Source organism: Engystomops pustulosus, chromosome 9 (assembly GCF_040894005.1).
Source record: "Engystomops pustulosus chromosome 9, aEngPut4.maternal, whole genome shotgun sequence".
Taxonomy (NCBI): domain Eukaryota; kingdom Metazoa; phylum Chordata; class Amphibia; order Anura; family Leptodactylidae; genus Engystomops; species Engystomops pustulosus.
In genome coordinates, this window is record NC_092419.1 from 27234206 (window position 1) to 27256749 (window position 22544).

The window sequence follows — 22544 nt, forward strand, 5'->3', positions numbered from 1 at the left end:
AAAGTTTAAAATCTCATCTTTCAAGCAGCAGAACCTGAGATACAGAGAGTTATAGACATAGGGGGACGTGAACCTTGATTTTGACAGTTTTTTTCTTTTCCTTTTGTGCCTTTTTGGGAGTATTTACGCACTTCTTTTTGCGCTTACACCGTGTGTTTTTGTAAGATTGATGGTTTTTTTGATTTGCGCCCTCTTCCCATTTTTCAGCACATTAGAGACTTTTTAGGCACAAATCGAAGTACAACTGACTCACACTTTGAAAAGAGGCTGCAGAAATACAATGATACATAGTATGGAATTGGATCTTTATCTTCAGCTTAGATTCCAAATCTCTGGATCTGTAGCTTGTAGAACCTCAAACCTGATAGGTGGAAATTTTCTAAATGCTGTAGAGCCCAAAACATAGGTATCCAAGTGACTTCCCCCCAGCCTGACTCATCTCTGGCAAAAGATGACTCTTCTCATTCTCACATGACTTTGAAGGAGATTTTATTTTATAGGTAAACGGGTGAGATTTTACATAGAAGAAGGAATTCTAGGAAGGATATTTCATCCCCTACCTCAGGGGGCTGGTAGTTTAGTGGGATAAATGATGAATAGTTCACCTTTGAGGATGGTGAAAATTTTTGTACCATATTAAACATGGTTTATGATGACACTTAAAGGGAACCTACCACCACGAATCTACCTATAAAGGTAGATCGTTCCCGAGATCGCGCATCTTGGCCGGAGTTACTGCGCATGCAGGGTAGGCGGGGGAAAGCAGCTACTGGGGCGTGGAGTAGCCGCGCCGTGTAGCCTCGTGTCCGGCTACTCCACGCCCCGGTAGCCGCTTAATTAAATTAACATATTAGGGCAATAAAGTTTATGCTAGGCTAGCGGGGACGTGAGGATCAGCTCTAAAAAGGGCTATCCTCACGTCCCATACATCCACCTACCACCCGATCTACCTTTATAGGTAGATTCGTGGTGGTAGGTGCCCTTTAAGAGTCTGTGATAAATAACTTCCTTAGTAGAAATTAATTTGTTCTGGGAACACGACTGTAATCCAAATCTCTTGTATATCAAAGCAAGTATTCCCATAGGAAATCATTGAAACCCAGACGATTGGTTCCACACCCCAAAAATATTTAGTCATGAGTAGTAAGAACCCCTAAAATCTAGCCCTTGTTATACAATTTTGTGAGAGAGGGAGGAACAGTACGGTAGAGGGTGGAGGCTCAAATAATGATTGGATTATGCAATTTTACTTATAAACCGAGTTACATTTTTTGTAAGATTCAAGATTGTGTTGAAAAAACGCTTACAGACCGAGTTATTTGTAATCCAAGGTTCCACTGCATATATATTGTACTTGCTGTAGCTCCCGGGGCTAGTAAATAACTGATCTTAGCTAAATAGATTGGGTTAACAAAAATATTTTATATCTATGTCTGTCTCGCTCGCTGACTGTCTCGCTCACTGTCTGTCTCGCTTGCTGACTGTCTCTGTTTATGACGTTCCCCTGAGTCACAGAGAGCGACTGTGCAAAATTTGGCGATTGTAAACACGACCGTACAGATTCCTTTAGCGGACATATATACATACATACAGCTTTATATAATAGATAGAGGTGAATTATATTACAATGGATCATCACGATCTATATTATTCTGGATAAACAAGGAATTGCTGCATTGAATACAATCCACTGTGTATTTCTTATATTCAGAGGGTATACAATCTAACAGAACCTATAGTTCACATATGAACATACACAACATACAGATACAATATATTCGGGCATTAGTGATAAGAGGTACCTACCGTGGTGTTGGTCTGTCCACAACCAGAAGGAAGAAGAACGTCCATAGTACAATTATAAGACCATATAACTGATACTTGCTGGGAGTGTAAGTTACAAAGAGCAAAGCTCTGCAGACGGTGAGGAGGACGAAGGTGATATACTAGTTATACTGATGAGGAGATATCACTGAGACAGAACTGACTGGATCAGTTTGGGAACATAACCTACTACTCTGTATGCTTCACCATATCATCCTTGTGGATTCTGCACCCTCTTAATTTCCCTCCCAACCCAATGACTGCTCATTCAATATAATATTTACCTGCTTTTCATCTGCTCTTCTCCTTGCCCCGCTCTACGATTCCTCTTCTCCTTTCCCCGCTCTACGCCTCCTCTTCCCCCAGCTCCGCTCTGCTCTACGCCTCCTCTTCTCCTTGCCCGCTCTACGCCTCCTCTTCTCCTTGCCCCGCTCTATGCCTCCTCTTCCCCCTGCCCCGCTCTACGCCTCCTCTTCTCCTTGCCCCGCTCTATGCCTCCTCTTCCCCCTGCCCCGCTCTACGCCTCCTCTTCTCCTTGCCCCGCTCTACGCCTCCTCTTCTCCTTGCCCCGCTCTACGCCTCCTCTTCCCCCAGCTCCGCCCCGCTCTACGCCTCCTCTTCTCCTTGCCCCGCTCTACGCCTCCTCTTCCCCCAGCTCCGCCCCGCTCTACGCCTCCTCTTCCCCCAGCTCCGCTCTGCTCCACGCCTCCTCTTCTCTTTGCCCTGTTCTACCCTTACTTTTCTCCTTGCCCGGTTCTACGACTCCTCTTCTCCTTGTCAGCGGAACACGTGTCGGGGTCATTCACGTGTGGTCCATCTCTCTGCTATGGTCTCCTCTTTCAGTCAGACTATTTGTGCTCCATTGGTGTTTTGGATATATTGTACTCACCAAGTGTTATCTGTTACTCTCCAGCCCAATACTCATATGGGACCTATCACTTTGCACTGACTGTGTTTTGCCTACCCTCATGCCCTTTATGGCGATTACTTTTGGGCACATGTATTTTATACTTCATTGTAGTCTGTTCATTATTGCTGCTTGATTTCTATGTTTTTATATGTTTCAATAAAGTATGTGATTTGAGTATACTCTGGAGGTTGGACCTCTTCCTATTTGGTGGTATTCCTTGCCCCACTCTACGCCTCCTCTTCTCCTTGCCTCGCTCTACGCCTCCTCTTCCCCTATGCCTCTTCCCCCTGCCCCGCTCTACGTCTCCTCTTCCCCCAGCTCCACTCTGCGCCTCTTCTCCTTGCCCTGCCCCACGACTCCTCTTTTCATTGCCCTAGGTCTCCCCATGCCCCACTCTACGCCTCCTCTTCCTCCAGCCCCGCTCTGCTCTACGCCTCCTCTTCTCCTTGCCCACTCTATGCCTCCTCTTCCCCCATGCCTCTTCTCCTTGCCCCGCTCTATGCCTCCTCTTCCCCCATGCCTCTTCTCCTTGCCCCGCTCTACGCCTCCTCTTCCCCTATGCCTCTTCTCCCTGCCCTGTTCCACTCCTCTTCTCCCTGCTTAGCTCTACAGCTCTTTTACCCCCTGCTATTGGAGTTCCCTTGGGGGTATTCTAGCTCCTCCTTTCACTCACATAAGCAAGATATTATGGAAGCATTCAGTACCAATTTAAGCAGATAAGCCATCACTGAGACCCCTTTAGATCATGAGTACGGGGGTCCGATGTACCTCAGTCGCACCCAGAGATGTCCAGAGTAGCCGTCCATCTCAATAGAGCTGACAGAGAGAATGGCGATATCCTGTGTATAGTGCCAAACAGAGATGTAATTGAGATTCCCAATGATTTCTAAAACAAGCGGGTAGCAGCTCTCTCCTTTAAGCAATGGACAAAATATTGTGATAACAGCACTGGCCAAGCCCTGGCATGCTAGGGGCACTATATCATAACTTTACAAATGTCTCTAAAACATAGAACAAGATGAAAGTTTTAGTTTAAAAGGGAACCTGTCATGAGGAAGGTCATTCCAATGCCTGTGTCGGTATTCTCACAAGAGTTCAATTCTTCTAAAAAAGTTTGAGAGAATCCCCAGAGCGGAAGCATCTCCAATGCATGGAGTTTCTGTCGCTTTCTGTATCTACTGCTACTCCATGCTCCTTCTCCTCCCTCCAGCTCTCTCTTGTGGCGGTGAGATGAGTCCCCCCGGGACTTGCTTTAAACTGCTGGCAGGGAGCCAGGTAGTGTGAATAAATTTTTCAAATGAATTGACTCTAGTCAGAATGCAGATAAAGGCATTTTTAAAAGAGAGGCTATTGGAATCTGTCATTGAGTAAAATGAGCACCTGGTAAATATGACTCTTTTCTGCTCATTGTCACATAACTTTGGAGAAATTTTTTTTAATTAGGTTTAGGTTTAAGGATTGTAGAACGGAGAAATTATGAGGAAAATTATTAATGCAATACAGGCAGTCCTCGGGTTATGTACAAGATAGGTTCCTTGGGCTTGTACTTAAGTTGAATTTGTATGTAGGTCGGGAATGTAGATTTTATAATTGTAGCTCCATAAAAAAAACATTTTTTATCCCATTCATTTTTCAATTTTTTTTTATGCAATTGGAACAAGGATTATCAATAAAGCTTCATTATAGACACCATAGGGCTGATGATTGCAGCCTGGGACTAAATTAAAACATCCAGAAAGCTGAATTAGAGTTCACATCTGGCAGAGAGGTCCGTCTGTAACTGGGGGTCGTCTGTAAGTCGGGTGTCCTTAAAGGACATCTACCACCAGGATGAAGGATTGTAAACCAAGCACACTGACATACTGGTACTAAAGAGAAAAGAAAAAAACAAAAAGCGCTTCCTGGTGCAATAAATCCTAGGATATTCCAATGGTGTCCTTATTAGTAAGGTAATGCGCTCACCTTCAATGGTTGTGCGATCAGGCACAACGCTGTAGAATTGTGCATCGGGTGCTGCCTAGTCCTCGCCGGTGGCAGGAGTACCAGTTGCCAAAGAATATAAGATATTATATTAAGATATTATAGGGCAGGGGCTCACCTCCGTCCTCGTAGATTCAGAAGAAAAAGTAGGACTATTTCCAAGGCGCTCACCGATCCAGATGGTTAATTTTAACCGGTTTTTCATGTCCATTTTTCACTCCCCACCTTCAAAAATCTATAACTTTTTTATTTTTAGAGCTGTGTGACAAATTGCACTTCATAGTGATGGTATTAAATATTCCATGCCATGTACTCGGAAGCGGGAACAAAATTCCAAATGCAGTGAAAATGGTGAAAAAATGCATTTGCGCCGTTTTCTTGTGGGCTTGGATATTACGTCTTTCACTGAGCGCCCCAAATGACATGTCTACTTTATTCTTTGGGTCGGTACGATTAAGGGGATACCAAATTTGTATAGGTTTTATAATGTTTTCATACATTTACAAAAATTAAAACCTCCTGTACAAAATTTTTTTTTTTATTTTGCCAACTTCTGGTGCTAATAACTTTTTTATACTTTGGTGTACGGAGCTGTGGGTGATATAATTTTTTGCAAAATTTGATAATATTTTCAATGATACCATTTTTAGGACTGTACGACCTTTTGATCACTTTTTATAGATTTTTTTATATTTTTCAAAATGGCAAAAAAGTGCCATTTTTTACTTTGGGCGCTATTTTCCGTTACGGGGTTAAACGCATTGAAAAACCGTTATCATATTTTGATAGATCGGGTATTTTCGGACGCGTGGATACCTTATGTGTTTATGATTTTTACTGTTTATTTATATTTATGTCAGTTCTAGGGAAAGGGGGGTGATTTGAAATTTTAGGTTTTTTATTATAATTTTTTTTTTTTAACTTTTTTTATTTTTAATATTTTTCAGACTCCCTAGGGTACTTTAACCCTAGGTTGTCTGATCGATCCTATCATATACTGCCATACTACAGTATGGCAGTATATGGGGATTTTCCTCCTCATTCATTACAATGTGCTATCAGCACATTGTAATAAAGGGGTTAAAACGAAATAGCCTCGGGTCTTCAGAAGGTAAGATGGCGCTATCTTTTTGAAGCTGCCGGCAGCCATCGCTGTGAAATGCAGCAAAGACTTACCGGCTATGGAAAGGGCTCAGCCCGTGAGCCCTCTCCATGCAGGGTGACCCGACCGGTCGCGAACTGGTTAAATGGTTTTATTACCAATGATGAAGTAAAAATAGAAAACATAAAAACATAGTAACATGGACAATGCGTTTCGCGTCCTCTATACCGGACGCTTCATCAGGTCTAAAACAGCAATTCTAAATAAGCTATTTACGGACACAGTACGCCAATTGAGACATGATATCCAGAGCCTGTCCGACCCCAAATCCCCAGCCAATACTCCCAATAAAATCAGGGAGAGTCTCAACACACTGGGGACTTTAGTGAAAAGGCCCCCCATTCCCCAATATAGTCCGCCCACCGCTGCCCAGGTAGATATGGCCGACATAAGTATCCACCCATGTTCACAGATTCCTCCATCAACAGATGTTAGTCTCTCCTGCACTCCGCATGCAGTTTTCTCTGCAACTAGTACACAAAACACGAATCAATCTATACCATCGAAAGTCCTGAAAACTAGGAATATAGAATCGTTTTTTCAGCCCCTCCACCCACAAAAGAAACGAAAAAAACTAAACGGGGAACACGAGGAGGACGAAATAAAATAAGAACAAAAAGGAATACTAAACAAACTTGTACTAGTACAATACAGATTTTTAATCTAACGGAGTATCCCCTAACCCCCGAAGATATATCTTTACTATCTAAAGGATTATCTTTTTGTCCTAATCAATCTCCTAATGATTTTGAACTGTTTCTCGATATCAATACATTTATTAGAAAACTTACAATTTAACGCCACTTCACTCTGTCTGACAAACAAAGGGACCTTCTAAGTAATGACCAGGGTACTTTGGACGATAAGTCCACCTCTAGATCCCCTGAGCCTTTTACCTTACGGCTCTACCCCTAAAAATTCTCCCTGCCCTAAAGTTAAAAGTAAATCTAAGTTTTATCCCCTTCATAATCAGGTCATTTTATTAATAATCGCTTAATCGCTTAATAATAGCTTATTGCTAGCTTTTGCGATTATTTTCCCCAATCCGCCACCTTCATGCCAGTGGGGCGTGAAGGGGGGGCGCGGCCGGACGGGAGTGGGCCGGTGCGGGGCGTTACTGTCCCCGCACCTGCGCACTCGCTGCTGAAATGAAAAGTCGCCGGTTGCGTTTTTTTCTACGCCAGGCCCTGATACATCAAGAGGCAGAAGCCTCTTCATGTATCGGGCTGCGAATTTGCAGCAGCGGGGCTATCATACGCTGGCGCACGAGCGCCAGCATATGATAAATATCCCCCATTGTTTTCCGCCCAGCGGATAAAGGGGGTGGACTCGTTATTCTAGCTCATGATTACTACGAACAGGAATCACGGCACATTCTGTCTGATTCCAATTATTACACAGAAATTTTTAGTAACCCTATCCCCTCACTCAAAAAGAAAATCAAGACACTATTAGATGCTGTGGTTTTATCTAATACCATTACTAAAGAAGAATATACATTTTTATTTGTCCCTTTCCCATCTATGTCCCATTTTTATTTTCTCCCCAAGATACATAAAAACTGTGAAACACCACCTGGACGTCCCATCATAGCCAGCATGGGATCAGCCACCTGTAATATTTCTCACATTGTTGGTTTATAACTCCAGCCATACGTTGTTAAACTTCCCAGCTATCTCAAAGATTCTGATCAATTGATCAGTGAATTATATAGTCTGGATTTACCTGCCACTTTTTCCTTTCTTACTTTAGACGTTACAGCCCTTTATTCTAATATTCAACATAAAATTGGCATCAAATGCATCAAAGGTTATCTTAATGATGATCCTTCCCTTACAGTTAATCTAAAGTCTCTGCTCCTTCAACTTTTGACCTTAGTATTGGAGAACAACTTCTTTATATACAATATCTCTCTGTTCCCCCAGAAGTCTGGAACAGCTATGGGCACGAAATTGGCACCTTCCTACGCTAACTTGTTCATGGGGACCTTCGAAACTAAATACATATTATCTAACCATCCTTTAAAACAATTTATACATTTTTACCGACGACCTCATCCTAATATGGACAGGAACAGCGGAGGATGCAAATGCTTTTTCTAGATATTTGTGTGAAAATGATTGGGGGCTATCCTTCTCCGCTGAACATCAAATAGATTCTATCACATTCCTCGATCTAACCCTCTATATTAAAGATCATTCCATTTGCACGTCTACTTTTTTTTAAGAAGGTAGACACTAAGGCCCGTTCCACACTTGCGAGTGTGATGCGATGAACTCGCATCACACTCGCAACGCAAGCTGCCGGGAACGCACGGCCCGAACGCTGCACTGCGGGAGTGAACTCAGCATGTCAGTTCACTCCCAGTGTGCAGCATTTGGGCCGTGCGTTCCCGGCAGCTTGCGTTGCGAGTGTGATGCGAGTTCATCGCATCACACTCGCAAGTGTGGAACGGGCCTAACAGTTACCTAAATTATGACAGTCTGCATTTCAAAAAGTGGAAAGATAATATACCGTACAGTCAGTACAAGAGGGTCAGAAAAAAATGTACTGGCCCTCTTGTATTTAAACAACAAGCTACGGTCCTGAAAGAGCGCTTCTTGGAAAAAGGGTACCCGATGCGTATCCTGAAACAGGCATATAAAAAAGAACTCTCCCTCTCACTCAACAAGACTGCCTAACAAAGGACCGCCCACGAGCGGAGCAACGTTCTATGTTGAAAAATGATCATTCTTTAAATTTTATAACCCAGTACAACGATGATTTTAGTGAAATAACAAAAATTCTCAATAAACATTGGTATATTTTACAACAAGATCAGGTCCTAAAAACAGTACTCCCCAACAAACCCAAAGTTACCTATAGACGGGCTTCTACTTTGAGGAACATTTTAGCTCCTAGCCAAATTAAACAACATAAAACAACTAGCTGGGGAAATACTAATAATAGTACTGAGCACATCCCTATTGTGAGAAAATGTCATCACAAATTATGTTTGTGCTGCTCAACGATTAGGGACAAAAGCACACAATTTAAATCCAACCCTACACAACAAACATTTTCCATCAAAACGTCTATGACATGTAAATCAAGCTATGTGATTTATTTAATCGAGTGCCCTTGCGGTCTTCAATACATCGGGAGGACAACACAAGAACTACATGACCGGCTAACTGGACATAGAGCTAATATTAAGCAAGGCTTTCTTAAACATGGGCTTTCTAAACATTTTTTGTTTAAACATCATAAGGATGAAACCTTATTTACTGTCATGCCAATTGATTTTATCCCTGAAAGTGTGAACAACAGATACAATGCAAATGCTCAGCCCCTTTGGGCTGAATGAGGTATCCGAAACCATCATGTAATAGCCCCGGATGTGTCTAAAAATGAATCAGACCATCATGTAATGGCCATTTGTACTTACCATATTTTCATCTTGGTCCTTGTGGCTCCGTTCCATTCCGGGTCCGTTCCGTCTCGGTCCTTGTGGACCATAACCACTGGTCACCTGACTCTTGGCTGGGTCACATGACCCGTTCCAGTTATTACTTCCAGAACCTTGTGTTCCAAAGAGCAATCCGTGTGCGGTCCGCCGCCTAGTTCCGGTAGACCGTAGATCTACCATTGTGAACTTAAATTAATTAATTTGTTTCAGAACAGTATGAAACATTTTTAACGATGTAAAGGTTTTTTATTTCTAGGAACTGTTATGCTAAGTTACTTTTTAACTCCTCCCTCTTTCTCCATAATCTGCTCATGATGTCACTTCCCGTGTGGGGATATAAATTACTATGTGTACCATGCTGTTTTAGACCTGATGAAGCGTCCGGTATAGAGGATGCGAAACGCGTTGTCCATGTTACTATGTTTTTATGTTTTCTATTTTTACTTCATCATTGGTAATAAAACCATTTAAAATTAACCATCTGGATCGGTGAGCGCCTTGGAAATAGTCCTACTTTTTCTTCTGAATCTACGAGGACGGAGGTGAGCCCCTGCCCTTTGGAGATCTTATATTCACTGACATACTGGTGTGTGCACCCCCTCTGGCAGGATCTGCTCTTCTTTTAGATTCTCATACTTTGGTTTTTATGAACAGGATTTTACAATTATGAAAATGATCCTGAGGGGCTCCAGACTCCATAGCGGTTAATAGAGCCTGAAGCCCCTCAGGATCATTTGCATAATTTTAAAGCCTTTTTTTCTTAAAAACAAGGGCTTAGAAAGATTAAAGAAGAGTGGATCCTGCTAGAGAAGGGACACACCAGTATGTCAGTGTGCTTGGTTTACCATCCTTCATCCTGGTGGTAGATATCCTTTAAGTAGGGGACCGTCTGTAGTGGGATCTTCCTCCATGCACCAGGCTCTATATTATCATTAATTTCCAAGGACTATTGATTAAAAATGTTTCCTTTTTAGGATATAAATAATACCACAGGTATTGATCAAAATATGGCACTTTATTAAACACTTATAAAACGGAATCATCAGCATTTCATATGCAATAACAATAAGAGGTAAAGACAGTGAGACTAAAAATGGGTCCCAAAACATCATGGGAAGAAAGTAGGAAAATTAAATAGCCAATCAGAGAAAAGGGGATGATCTCTGTAAGTTGGGGAAAACCAAAAAACATAAAAAACTTTTCAACAAAAATTTATTCAAAGGTGAAGATTATAGCTGGAGGATTATGAGGTAATTTGCCCGGCCTATGTATGTACATGAGAAAGTTTCCTGTGAAATGCAGCAAGCAGAGATCTTGAAAAAGATGAAGACCTGGGACAGTGTTTATTTGGTGGGCTTGTTTTGATTTGTGTTTTTTTAATGTCCCTGCTCTTTGGGAATATATGGATATCCCTTACAACATACAGGCGGTCCCCTACTTAAGGACACCCGACTTACAGACGACCCATAGTTAAAGACGGACCCCTCCTCCCTGTGACCTCTGGTGAAGCTCTCTGGATGTTACTTTAGTCCCAGACTGCAATGATCAGCTGTAAGGTGTCTGTAATGAAGCTTTATTAATAATCCTTGGTCCAATTACAGCCAAAAATTTTGAAACTCCAATTGTCACTGGGGCCAAAAAATTTTTTTTTTCTGTATCTACCATTATAAAATATACAGTTCCGACTTGTATACAAATTCAACTTAAGAACAAACCTACGGAACCTATCTTGTATGTAACCCGTCTGTATTGATCTATTTTCGGGCATTGAAATAGTGGTGCAGTTTTTCCTCTCTCGAGGATGAATATGTTGCATTTAATACTACAGCAGTAACGATATAAAAAACTAAAAAGAGGAAGATTTTCAATGTTACATTTAGAATACAAGACAACAGGTCAAAAACAATGTAGACCAGACCGGGGGTGAAAAACAGGAGTTCCCAAACTCTTCTTATGATAACTACAGAACAAATGATGAAAAGCCATAGGATTGTACAGACAGAGAGAAGGAAGGTCAGGACCGACTCCACAATCTCATACAAGATCTTAAGGACGTGGCCAAGCAGAAGGAATATGTCACTACAAGATATCAGGAGGCAGAGCAGAGAGGCCAATATCTGATGAAGACTCCGCCCGAGCCGCGTGACCCCTGACCAAAAGTTATTTGGTCGCAGGAAGTTCATTGTCCAATCAGAATTGTCCTTTTTATTTGACTTGAACTGTAAAAGCGGGTATCGGGGTAACGGCTGGGAAACGAACAGGGGTTGTCTGGATTTTGCCATGTTTTTTAGCCGCAAATCTGTAAAAAAAAAATTTAAATAGTTAATAAATGAAGATAGTTAACTTTATTAACTATGTGTAACAATAATAGATAGTTGGGGGTGACACTTCCACCCCTCAGGGTCTGTATAAGACGTGTAACTTGTGCACATAAGCCAAATACTAATGATGGGTTGTGCGTGAATGAGCCACCTCAGTGAGCCGGTAGCTCACCTAACCGCACCCCTAATTGCCTCACCACGGCCCCTTTAACCCGATATTGGGTTAAAAGTGGAGAGGTGTGGGGTGACATGCGATTCCCTATTATATATTAATAGGGAGCCGTTCAGGAGCCAGAAGAGCCGGCTCTTCTTAGTGAGCGGAGCCTAATGACCCAGCTCACTAAGAAGAGCCGTAATTCCTACCACAACCTCATACATATAGTTACTTTCACCTAAGATTTACCTGAGGCAGGGGGTGGTGCTAAATTTGTGTGTTATGGCAAGCCCCCCTTTACCCCCCCCCCCCCCCCCACAAATGTTTATAATACCCTTAGGTGGGCACATTAGTGGTACCCATAATGCACCCTTCCAGTGACGCCTCACCCTGTATTATGTCCCCTTTTGTGTAGCCCACATTGTTAGAACACCCCCCTGTTCTGTTTGCCCCCACTTAAAATGTCCTCTTTTCTGTTGCCCCCCACACTACACTGCCTCCTTTTCTCTAGTCCCTCTCACTTATGCCTCCTGTTTCATTCCTCCTTTCCTGTGGTCAGAGCTTCGCCAGTCATGAGGCGAGTCGAGCCTCTTGCCTCAGGCAGCACCACAAGCAACACGATGGGGGGCAGCATCAGGGGCGCAGTTATCTGCGACAATGTCTATTCACACCTGATGTCAGCATGGATGTGAGACACTGCATGGAGAACCCACCTACTATAAAAATAACCTGATCTATTACTACTGGATGGGGCAGAGGGGGCTTGGGAGTTTAGGTTCACCCCTGAATGTGGTACTTATAACATCTCCTTTCCCTCACAGGATGTCATCACATTGCCCCTGCAGAGGCTCAATGATGATGCAAGGAGCTGACAGTTCCCAGCTTTACCATTGTATTTAGCTCAGGTGAACAAGTGCCCTGATCTTGGGTCACTACAGTTATTATAGCTATACATCCACTGTAGTCTGGGCATGGATAAATCTATAGACATGGACGCTGCATAGGTACCAGGATACGAATATATACAAAGTATTATATAATTACACATGAAAGGTATCTACGAGTTGGTAAAAATTTAGTGCAAAGGTAACAGAGTGGATATACCAGGAATGAAAGGTTACTAGAGATGAGCGAACACTAAAATGCTCGGGTACTCGTTATTCGAGACGAACTTTTCCCGATGCTCGAGTGCTCGTCTCGAATAACGAACCCCATTGAAGTCAATGGGAGACTCGAGCATTTTTCAAGGGGACCAAGGCTCTGCACAGGGAAGCTTGGCCAAACACCTGGGAACCTCAGAAAAGGATGGAAACAGCACGGAAATGGACAGGAAACAGCAGGGGCAGCATGCATGGATGCCTCTGAGGCTGCATAATCGCACCATTATGCCAAAATTATGGGCAACAGCATGGCCATGACAGAGTGACAGAATGAAGCTAGATAGCATCTAAAACATCCAATAATTGACCCTGACACTATAGGGGACGGCATGCAGAGGCAGCGGCAGCAGGCTAGAGAGTGTCATGGCGACATACCCTAAATGGACTCAGGCTTCAAACCAATGGGTGGCAGAGAGGAACCAAAGGAGGTGAGCAAGAAGCGCTCAAATAATATCGGTACATGATAAAAGTTTGCCAGTATATTTTGTGGATTACACAGCAGGGTGGCGACAAAGTTAACATGGAAGCCATGAAAACAACCCAAAATTCTGCCTGACACAGCTCGTTTGATAAGGGGACCATGTATGGAGGCAGTGAACTAGTAGTAGATTAAAGGTGCTGCAGTTAAAACTATGTTAGTTGGATCTTGGGATGGAGCTGGCGCTCCGCTGCCAGGCAAGCTTTCGCCAATCCAAGCCCCTGTCTCTAGGCTACTCCCCAAACAGCACTTCTAAGAACCTTTTGTATAAGATCAAGTGTAGTAGCGTTCTTATAAGTTTAGGATATGGCGGGTGAGGGGAATGTAAACAGATGCGCAAGAAGCGCTGAAATAATATCCCTAAATGGTAAAAGTTTGCAAGTATATTTTGGGGATTACACAGCAGGGTGGCGACAAAGTTAACAACTTTGATGTGGAATGCCCTGTAATAGCTCTTGGGCGGTGTGCCTTTTATCGCCTAGGCTCAGCAGTTTCAGCACCGCCTGCTGTCGCTTAGCGACGGCACTGCTGCTGTGCCTAGAGCTACCGACTGATGGCGCCATGCCCACGGATGGTAATTCGGAGGAGGAGGAGGTGGAGGAGGGGTGGGAGGAGGTATAGTAGGCCTTTGAGACCTGGACCGAGGTAGGCCCCGCAATTCTCTGCGTCGGCAGTATATGACCAGCCCCAGGGTCAGACTCGGTCCCAGCCTGCACCAAGTTAAGTGTAGTAGCGTTCTTATAAGTTTGGGATATGGCGGGTGAGGGGAATGTAAACAGATGCGCAAGAAGCGCATGATGCGCATGGAGCTGGCGTTCCGCTGCCAGGCGAGCTTTCGCCAATCCAAGCCCCTGTCTCTAGGCTACTCCCCAAACAGCACTTCTAAGAACCTTTTGTATAAGATCAAGTGTAGTAGCGTTCTTATAAGTTTAGGATATGCCGGGTGAGGGGAATGTAAACAGATGCGCAAGAAGCGCTGAAATAATATCCCTAAATGGTAAAAGTTTGCCAGTATATTTTGTGGATAACACAGCAGGGTGGCGACAAAGTTAACAACTTTGATGTGGAATCCATGAAAACAACCCAAATTTCTGCCTGACACACCTCGTTTGATAAAGGGACGATGTATGGAGGCAGCTATATGGACGACTTTTGGAGGTAGCAATGGAGACAACGTGTGGAGGCTGCTATGGAGACAATTTAATTTGGATAGTGCCTGTATGTGGCAGTCCCAAACATTTTTCAAACCAGAGGAGCAGGTAGGTGGCCCTCCAGTAAAATGGGATAGATTGAGTGCCTGTATGTGGCAGTCCCAAAAATGTTTCAAACCAGAGGAGCAGGTAGGTGGCCCTCCAGTAAAATGGAATAGATTGAGTGCCTGTATGTGGCAGTCCCAAAAATTGTTCAAACCAGAGGAGCAGGTAGGTGGCCCTGCAGTAAAATGGAATAGATTGAGTGCCTGTATGTGGCAGTCCCAAAAATGTTTCAAACCAGAGGAGCAGGTAGGTGGCCCTCCAGTAAAATGGAATAGATTGAGTGCCTGTATGTGGCAGTCCCAAAAATTGTTCAAACCAGAGGAGCAGGTAGGTGGCCCTGCAGTAAAATGGAATAGATTGAGTGCCTGTATGTGGCAGTCCCAAAAATTTTTTAAAACAGAGGACCGGGTAGGTGGCCCTCCAGAAAAATGGAATAGATTGAGTGCCTGTATGTGGCACTCACAAAAATTGTTTCAAACAGAGGACCGGGTAGGTGGCCCTCCAGAAAAATTAAATGCATGAAGTACTATAGCAAGAGCCAGTGGGCCCTGTCAAAAAATAGCCATTTTCCTCTGCTTTACTGTACAAAGAGGAGGAGAAGGAGGAAAATGAGGAGGAGGAGGAGGAGTGGATCAATTATTCAGGTTGAGCTTCCTTCACCTGGTGGAGATTGGAAATTCTGAGAAATCCAGCCTTTATTCATTTTAATAAGCGTCAGCCTGTCAGCGCTGTCAGTCGACAGGCGTGTACGCTTATCGGTGATGATGCCACCAGCTGCACTGAAAACCCGCTCGGACAAGACGCTAGCGGCAGGGCAGGCAAGAACCTCCAAGGCGTACAGCGCCAGTTCGTGCCACATGTCCAGCTTTGAAACCCAGTAGTTGTAGGGAGCTGTGTGATCATTTAGGACGATGGTATGGTCAGCTACGTACTCCCTCACCATCTTTCTGTAAAGATCAGCCCTACTCTGCCGAGACTGGGGACAGGTGACAGTGTCTTGCTGGGGTGACATAAAGCTGGCAAAAGCCTTGTAAAGCGTACCCTTGCCAGTGCTGGACAAGCTGCCTGCTCGCCTACTCTCCCTCGCTACTTGTCCCGCAGAACTACGCACTCTGCCGCTAGCGCTGTCAGAAGGGAAATACTGTTTCAGCTTGTGCACCAGGGCCTGCTGGTATTCATGCATTCTCACACTCCTTTCCTCTCCAGGGATGAGAGTGGGAAGATTTTGCTTGTACCGTGGGTCCAGGAGAGTGAACACCCAGTAATCGGTGCTGGAATAAATTCTTTGAACGCGAGGGTCACGGGATAGGCAGCCTAGCATGAAATCTGCCATATGCGCCAGAGTACCAACGCGTAAGAATTCACTCCCCTCACTGGCCTGACTGTCCATTTCCTCCTCCTCCAACTCCTCCAACTCCTCTTCTTCTGCCCATACACGCTGAACAGTGAAGGACTCAACAATGGTCCCCTCTTGTGTCTCGCCAACATTCTCCTCCTCTTCCTCCTCATCCTCCTCCACCTCCACCTCCTCCGATATGCGCTGAGAAACAGACCTCAGGGTGCTTTGGCTATCAACAAGGGAATATTCTTCCCCCGTCTCTTGTGACGAGCGCAAAGCTTCCGACTTCATGCTGACCAGAGAGTTTTTCAACAGGCCAAGCAGCGGGATGGTGAGGCTGATGATGGCGGCATCGCCACTGACCATCTGTGTTGACTCCTCAAAGTTACTCAGCACCTGACAGATATCAGACATCCACGTCCACTCCTCATTGTAGACTTGAGGAAGCTGACTGACCTGACTACCAGTTCTGGTGGAAGTTGACATCTGGCAGTCTACAATCGCTCTGCGCTGCTGGTAAACTCTGGATAACATGGTCAGTGTTGAATTCCACCTCGTAGGCACGTCGCACAACAGTCGGTGAGCGGGCAGTTGGAGGCGGCGCTGCGCTGCCCTGAGAGTGGCAGCATCTGGGCTGGACTTCCTGAAATGCGCACAGATGCGGCGCACCTTCGTGAGCAAATCAGACAGATTGGGGTATGTCTTGAGGAAACGCTGCACTATCAGATTTAACACATGGGCCAGGCATGGCACATGTGTCAGTCTGCCGAGTTGCAGAGCCGCCACCAGGTTACGGCCGTTGTCACACACAACCATTCCCGGCTTGAGGTTCAGCGGTGCCAGCCACAGATCAGTCTGCGCCGTGATGCCCTGTAATAGCTCTTGGGCGGTGTGCCTTTTGTCGCCTAGGCTCAGCAGTTTGAGCACCGCCTGCTGTCGCTTAGCGACGGCACTGCTGCTGTGCCTAGAGCTACCGACTGATGGCGCCGTGCCCACGGATGGTAGTTCGGAGGAGGAGGTGGAGGAGGGGTGGGAGGAGGAGGAGGCATAGTAGGCCTGAAACACCTGGACCGAGGTAGGCCCCGCAATCCTCGGCGTCGGCAGTATATGAGCAGCCCCAGGGTCAGACTCGGTCCCAGCCTCCACCAAGTTAACCCAATGTGCCGTCAGCGATATATAGTGGCCCTGCCCGGCAGCACTCGTCCACGTGTCCGTGGTCAGGTGGACCTTGTCAGAAACGGCGTTGGTCAGGGCACGGATGATGTTGTCTGACACGTGCTGGTGCAGGGCTGGGACGGCACATCGGGAAAAGTAGTGGCGGCTGGGGACCGAATACCGAGGGGCGGCCGCCGCCATGAGGTTGCGAAAGGCCTCGGTCTCTACTAGCCTATAGGGCAGCATCTCCAGGCTAAGCAATCTGGAGATGTGCACATTAAGGGCTTGGGCGTGCGGGTGGGTTGCACTATATTTGCGTTTCCGCTCCAGCGTCTGGGGTATGGAGAGCTGAACGCTGGTGGATGCTGTGGAGGATCGTGGAGGCGACGATGGGGTTTTTGTGCCAGGGTCCTGGGCAGGGGGCTGACTATCAGCTGACACAGGGGAAGGAGCAGTGGTGTGCACGGCCGGAGGTGAACGGGCTTGTTGCCACTGAGTGGGGTGCTTAGCATTCATATGCCTGCGCATACTGGTGGTAGTTAAGCTAGTAGTGGTGGAACCCCTGCTGAGCCTGGTTTGGCAAATGTTGCACACCACAGTCCGTCGGTCATCCGGTGTTTCCTTAAAGAACCTCCACACTTCTGAAGATCTAGCCCTCGCCGCAAGAGCCCTCACCACGGGAGCTTCACTAGTTGACAGTGGCGCTGATGCACCAGCTCTGGCCCTGCCTCTCCGTCTGGCCCCACCACTGCCTCTTCCAACCTGTTCAGGTCGAGGACTCTCCTCCGTCTCAGAAGCACTGTGTTCACCCGGCCTCTCAACCCAGCTTGGGTCTGTCACCTCATCATCCTCCGATCCCTCAGTCTGCTCCCCCCTCGGACTTCCTGCCCTGACAACAACTTCCCCACTGTCTGACAACCGTGTCTCCTCATCGTCGGACACCTCTTTACACACTTCCACTACGTCAAGAAGGTCATCATCACCCACAGACTGTGACTGGTGGAAAACCTGGGCATCGGAAAATTGCTCAGCAGCAACCGGACAAGTGGTTTGTGACTGTGGGAAGGGTCCAGAAAACAGTTCCTCAGAGTATGCCGGTTCAAATGCCAAATTTTCCTGGGAGGGGGCAGACTGGGGGGGAGGAGGCTGAGGTGCAGGAGCTGGAGGAGTGGGGATTTCGGTGACATGGGTGGACTGCGTGGAAGACTGACTGGTGGTGGACAAATTGCTCGAAGCATTGTCAGCAATCCACGACATCACCTGTTCGCACTGTTCTGGCCTCAACAGTGCTCTACCACGAGTCCCAGTAACTTCAGACATGAACCTAGGGAGTGTAGCTCTGCGGCGTTCCCCTGCTCCCTCATCAGCAGGTGGTGTCTCACCCCGCCCAGGACCACGGCCTCTGACCCCTGCAGTAGTTGGACGCCCACGTCCCCGCCCTCGTCCTCTACCCCTAGCCCTCGGGTTAAACATTTTTAAAATGAGAGTTATAACTTTTTTTTTTTTTTTACTTCTTTTTGTTTTTTTTGGTGTTTTTTTGTGTTTTTTTTTTTTTTTTGTGTTTTTTGTTTTTTTTTGAGTTTTTAAAACCAAACAATCCTATCCTATTGCTATGGCTATTTTCTAGCCAAGTATCAAAGGAAGCACACTACTATGCCAGATGAGATGACACTGAGTTATTGCCTAATAGAAATCCAACCCCTACTGAATTTTGCCACTTCGGCCTTTGCTATGGATATGTGCGCCACTAAGCGCAGAACACAGCGGTCGCAAGTCTCACTACAAATTGCTCAGAATTGGCAAGTACATGCACTGCAGAAACTACAGCCACCAGCAGATCAACCAGAAATCAAATATATAGAACGCTACTGTAGGCTTCAAGAAGCTGTTTGTATTCTCCTATGGCTATTTTCTAGCCAAGTATCAAAGGAAGCACACTACTATGCCAGATGAGATGACACTGAGTTATTGCCTAATAGAAATCCAACCCCTACTGAATTTTGCCACTTCGGCCTTTGCTATGGATATGTGCGCCACTAAGCGCAGAACACAGCGGTCGCAAGTCTCACTACAAATTGCTCAGAATTGGCAAGTACATGCACTGCAGAAACTACAGCCACCAGCAGATCAACCAGAAATCAAATATATAGAACGCTACTGTAGGCTTCAAGAAGCTGTTTGTATTCTCCTATGGCTATTTTCTAGCCAAGTATCAAAGGAAGCACACTACTATGCCAGATGAGATGACACTGAGTTATTGCCTAATAGAAATCCAACCCCTACTGAATTTTGCCACTTCGGCCTTTGCTATGGATATGTGCGCCACTAAGCGCAGAACACAGCGGTCGCAAGTCTCACTACAAATTGCTCAGAATTGGCAAGTACATGCACTGCAGAAACTACAGCCACCAGCAGATCAACCAGAAATCAAATATATAGAACGCTACTGTAGGCTTCAAGAAGCTGTTTGTATTCTCCTATGGCTATTTTCTAGCCAAGTATCAAAGGAAGCACACTACTATGCCAGATGAGATGACACTGAGTTATTGCCTAATAGAAATCCAACCCCTACTGAATTTTGCCACTTCGGCCTTTGCTATGGATATGTGCGCCACTAAGCGCAGAACACAGCGGTCGCAAGTCTCACTACAAATTGCTCAGAATTGGCAAGTACATGCACTGCAGAAACTACAGCCACCAGCAGATCAACCAGAAATCAAATATATAGAACGCTACTGTAGGCTTCAAGAAGCTGTTTGTATTCTCCTATGGCTATTTTCTAGCCAAGTATCAAAGGAAGCACACTACTATGCCAGATGAGATGACACTGAGTTATTGCCTAATAGAAATCCAACCCCTACTGAATTTTGCCACTTCGGCCTTTGCTATGGATATGTGCGCCACTAAGCGCAGAACACAGCGGTCGCAAGTCTCACTACAAATTGCTCAGAATTGGCAAGTACATGCACTGCAGAAACTACAGCCACCAGCAGATCAACCAGAAATCAAATATATAGAACGCTACTGTAGGCTTCAAGAAGCTGTTTGTATTCTCCTATGGCTATTTTCTAGCCAAGTATCAAAGGAAGCACACTACTATGCCAGATGAGATGACACTGAGTTATTGCCTAATAGAAATCCAACCCCTACTGAATTTTGCCACTTCGGCCTTTGCTATGGATATGTGCGCCACTAAGCGCAGAACACAGCGGTCGCAAGTCTCACTACAAATTGCTCAGAATTGGCAAGTACATGCACTGCAGAAACTACAGCCACCAGCAGATCAACCAGAAATCAAATATATAGAACGCTACTGTAGGCTTCAAGAAGCTGTTTGTATTCTCCTATGGCTATTTTCTAGCCAAGTATCAAAGGAAGCACACTACTATGCCAGATGAGATGACACTGAGTTATTGCCTAATAGAAATCCAACCCCTACTGAATTTTGCCACTTCGGTCTTTGCTATGGATATGTGTGCCACTAAGAGCTAAACACAACGGTAGCAAGTCCCCCTGCTAATTCCTCACAAAATGGTAAAAGATGCAAATTAAAATAAAAAAAGTAGAACGTTATTGTAGCCCTAAGAAGGGCTGTTGGGTTCTTTGAGAATCACTCCTGCCTAACAGTAAGCTAATAGAACACCCTAACGCTTTCCCTGACCAGCAGCAGCTCTCTCCCTAGCGGCATCCAGAGACAGAATGATCCGAGCAGCGCGGCCAGCGGCTAGTCTATCCCAGGGTCACCTGATCTGGCCAGCCAACCACTGCTATCGACGTGTAAGGGTACCACGTCATGCTGGGTGGAGTGCAGAGTCTCCTGGCTTGTGATTGGCTCTGTTTCTGGCCGCCAAAAAGCAAAACGGCGGGAGCTGCCATTTTCTCGAGCGGGCGAAGTATTCGTCCGAGTAACGAGCAGTTTCGAGTACCCTAATGCTCGACCGAGCATCAAGCTCGGACGAGCATGTTCGCTCATCTCTAAAGGTTACCTAATGTACTATAATCTATATATACAGGCAGTTCCCTGGGTTGCGTACAAGATAGGTTCTGTAGGTCTGTTCTTAAGTTGAGTTTGTATGTAAGTCGGAACCGTATACTTTAGTATTGTAACCCCAGTCAAAATTTTTTTGGTCTCTGTGACAATTGGATTTTAAAAATGTTGGGTTGTCATAAGAACCAGGATTAACACTAAATCTTAATTACAGACACCTGTGATAACTGCTATAGATGTTTATTGTAGCCTAGGGCTAAAGTACAGTAAATTACCAAAATCCAGAGGTCCGTTTGTAACTAGGGGTCGTATGTAAGTCGGGTGTTCTTAAGTAGGGGACCGCCTGTATAAACATACCCTATAGAAAAGAAGGAATTTCCAAAATCTGCTGTTCCTGATACCAGGGGCAATAGCTCCCTCTGCAGCCCGAGCCGGGAAACACAGTGTGGTCTGATCTGTGGATTAATGAGGTTGATACAATGTCAATTATTATTATAGCTATAATTCCAATGTATAATTCAGTGTAAAATAAAAGGCACATTATTCAGTAAAATAGTAACGCGGCTTCCAAAAGCCAAAAGGACATCAGCGTTATACATCGTCATGGGTTAAAAAAATAAATCTAATGTAGCTGTGTACAAGCTGCTGCCGGGTTCCCTTTAGAATAAGCTCTGTAAGGATGAAAGCTGGAGTGTGATAGGGATCTAGGACTATACTTAGGTGCAGGATGACAGGAAGCAACAACGCAAATTATTTCTACCTTTAAAAAAAAAAAAAATTTATTAGGTTTTTAAATACAATTATACAGTACGGGGGAGTTAATTTCCCTGGGTAACAGGATTGCACCGGAGCGAATAACAATGCGGTAATACAAATCACAAGTGGAGGGGGGAGGGGAGGGTAAGAGTGTACATATCAGAGGAGGGGGTAATAGTAGCAATAACCACAATATTAACACTTAGCAAATTATTCCTACCAATTGTCTGCACCCAGTTGTTTGTCAGCACCAGTACCAGGTCCAACAAGTCATTCAGGTTTCCCTTCCAGATTCTGTTGCTTTTCCGGCTGCAGGACAGATCTGTGCCGGAGATCCAGCTGGATCCTCAGTGCTATAGCTGGACGGAGAAATGAAAGTGAAAGACATAAAACAAAAAGATGTTAACCCCTTAAGGACGCAGCCATTTTACAGCTTAAGGCTCAGCCCCATTTTTTGGATTCTGACCTGCGTCGCTTTATATGGTTATAACTTTTGAACCCTGTTACTTATCAAAGCGATTCTGAGATTCTATTTTCCCCGCATGTTGTGCTTCATTTTAGTAGTAAATTGTGGCTGATAAGTTTTGCATTTATTTACAAAATTTAAAAATGA

The 22544-nt window shown here is 45.0% G+C and overlaps 1 long non-coding RNA gene across 1 annotated transcript; it reads right to left on the minus strand.

Moving 5' to 3' along the window:
- Window positions 1-11105: 11105 nt before the first annotated feature.
- Window positions 11106-22321, minus strand: LOC140077230 (uncharacterized). The gene is made up of 3 exons (XR_011849735.1): window positions 22152-22321; window positions 21533-21630; window positions 11106-11623 (listed from the first exon to the last, which is right to left on the minus strand). It is a non-coding gene; the product is annotated as an uncharacterized lncRNA (long non-coding RNA).
- Between the last annotated feature and the right edge of the window lie 223 nt (window positions 22322-22544).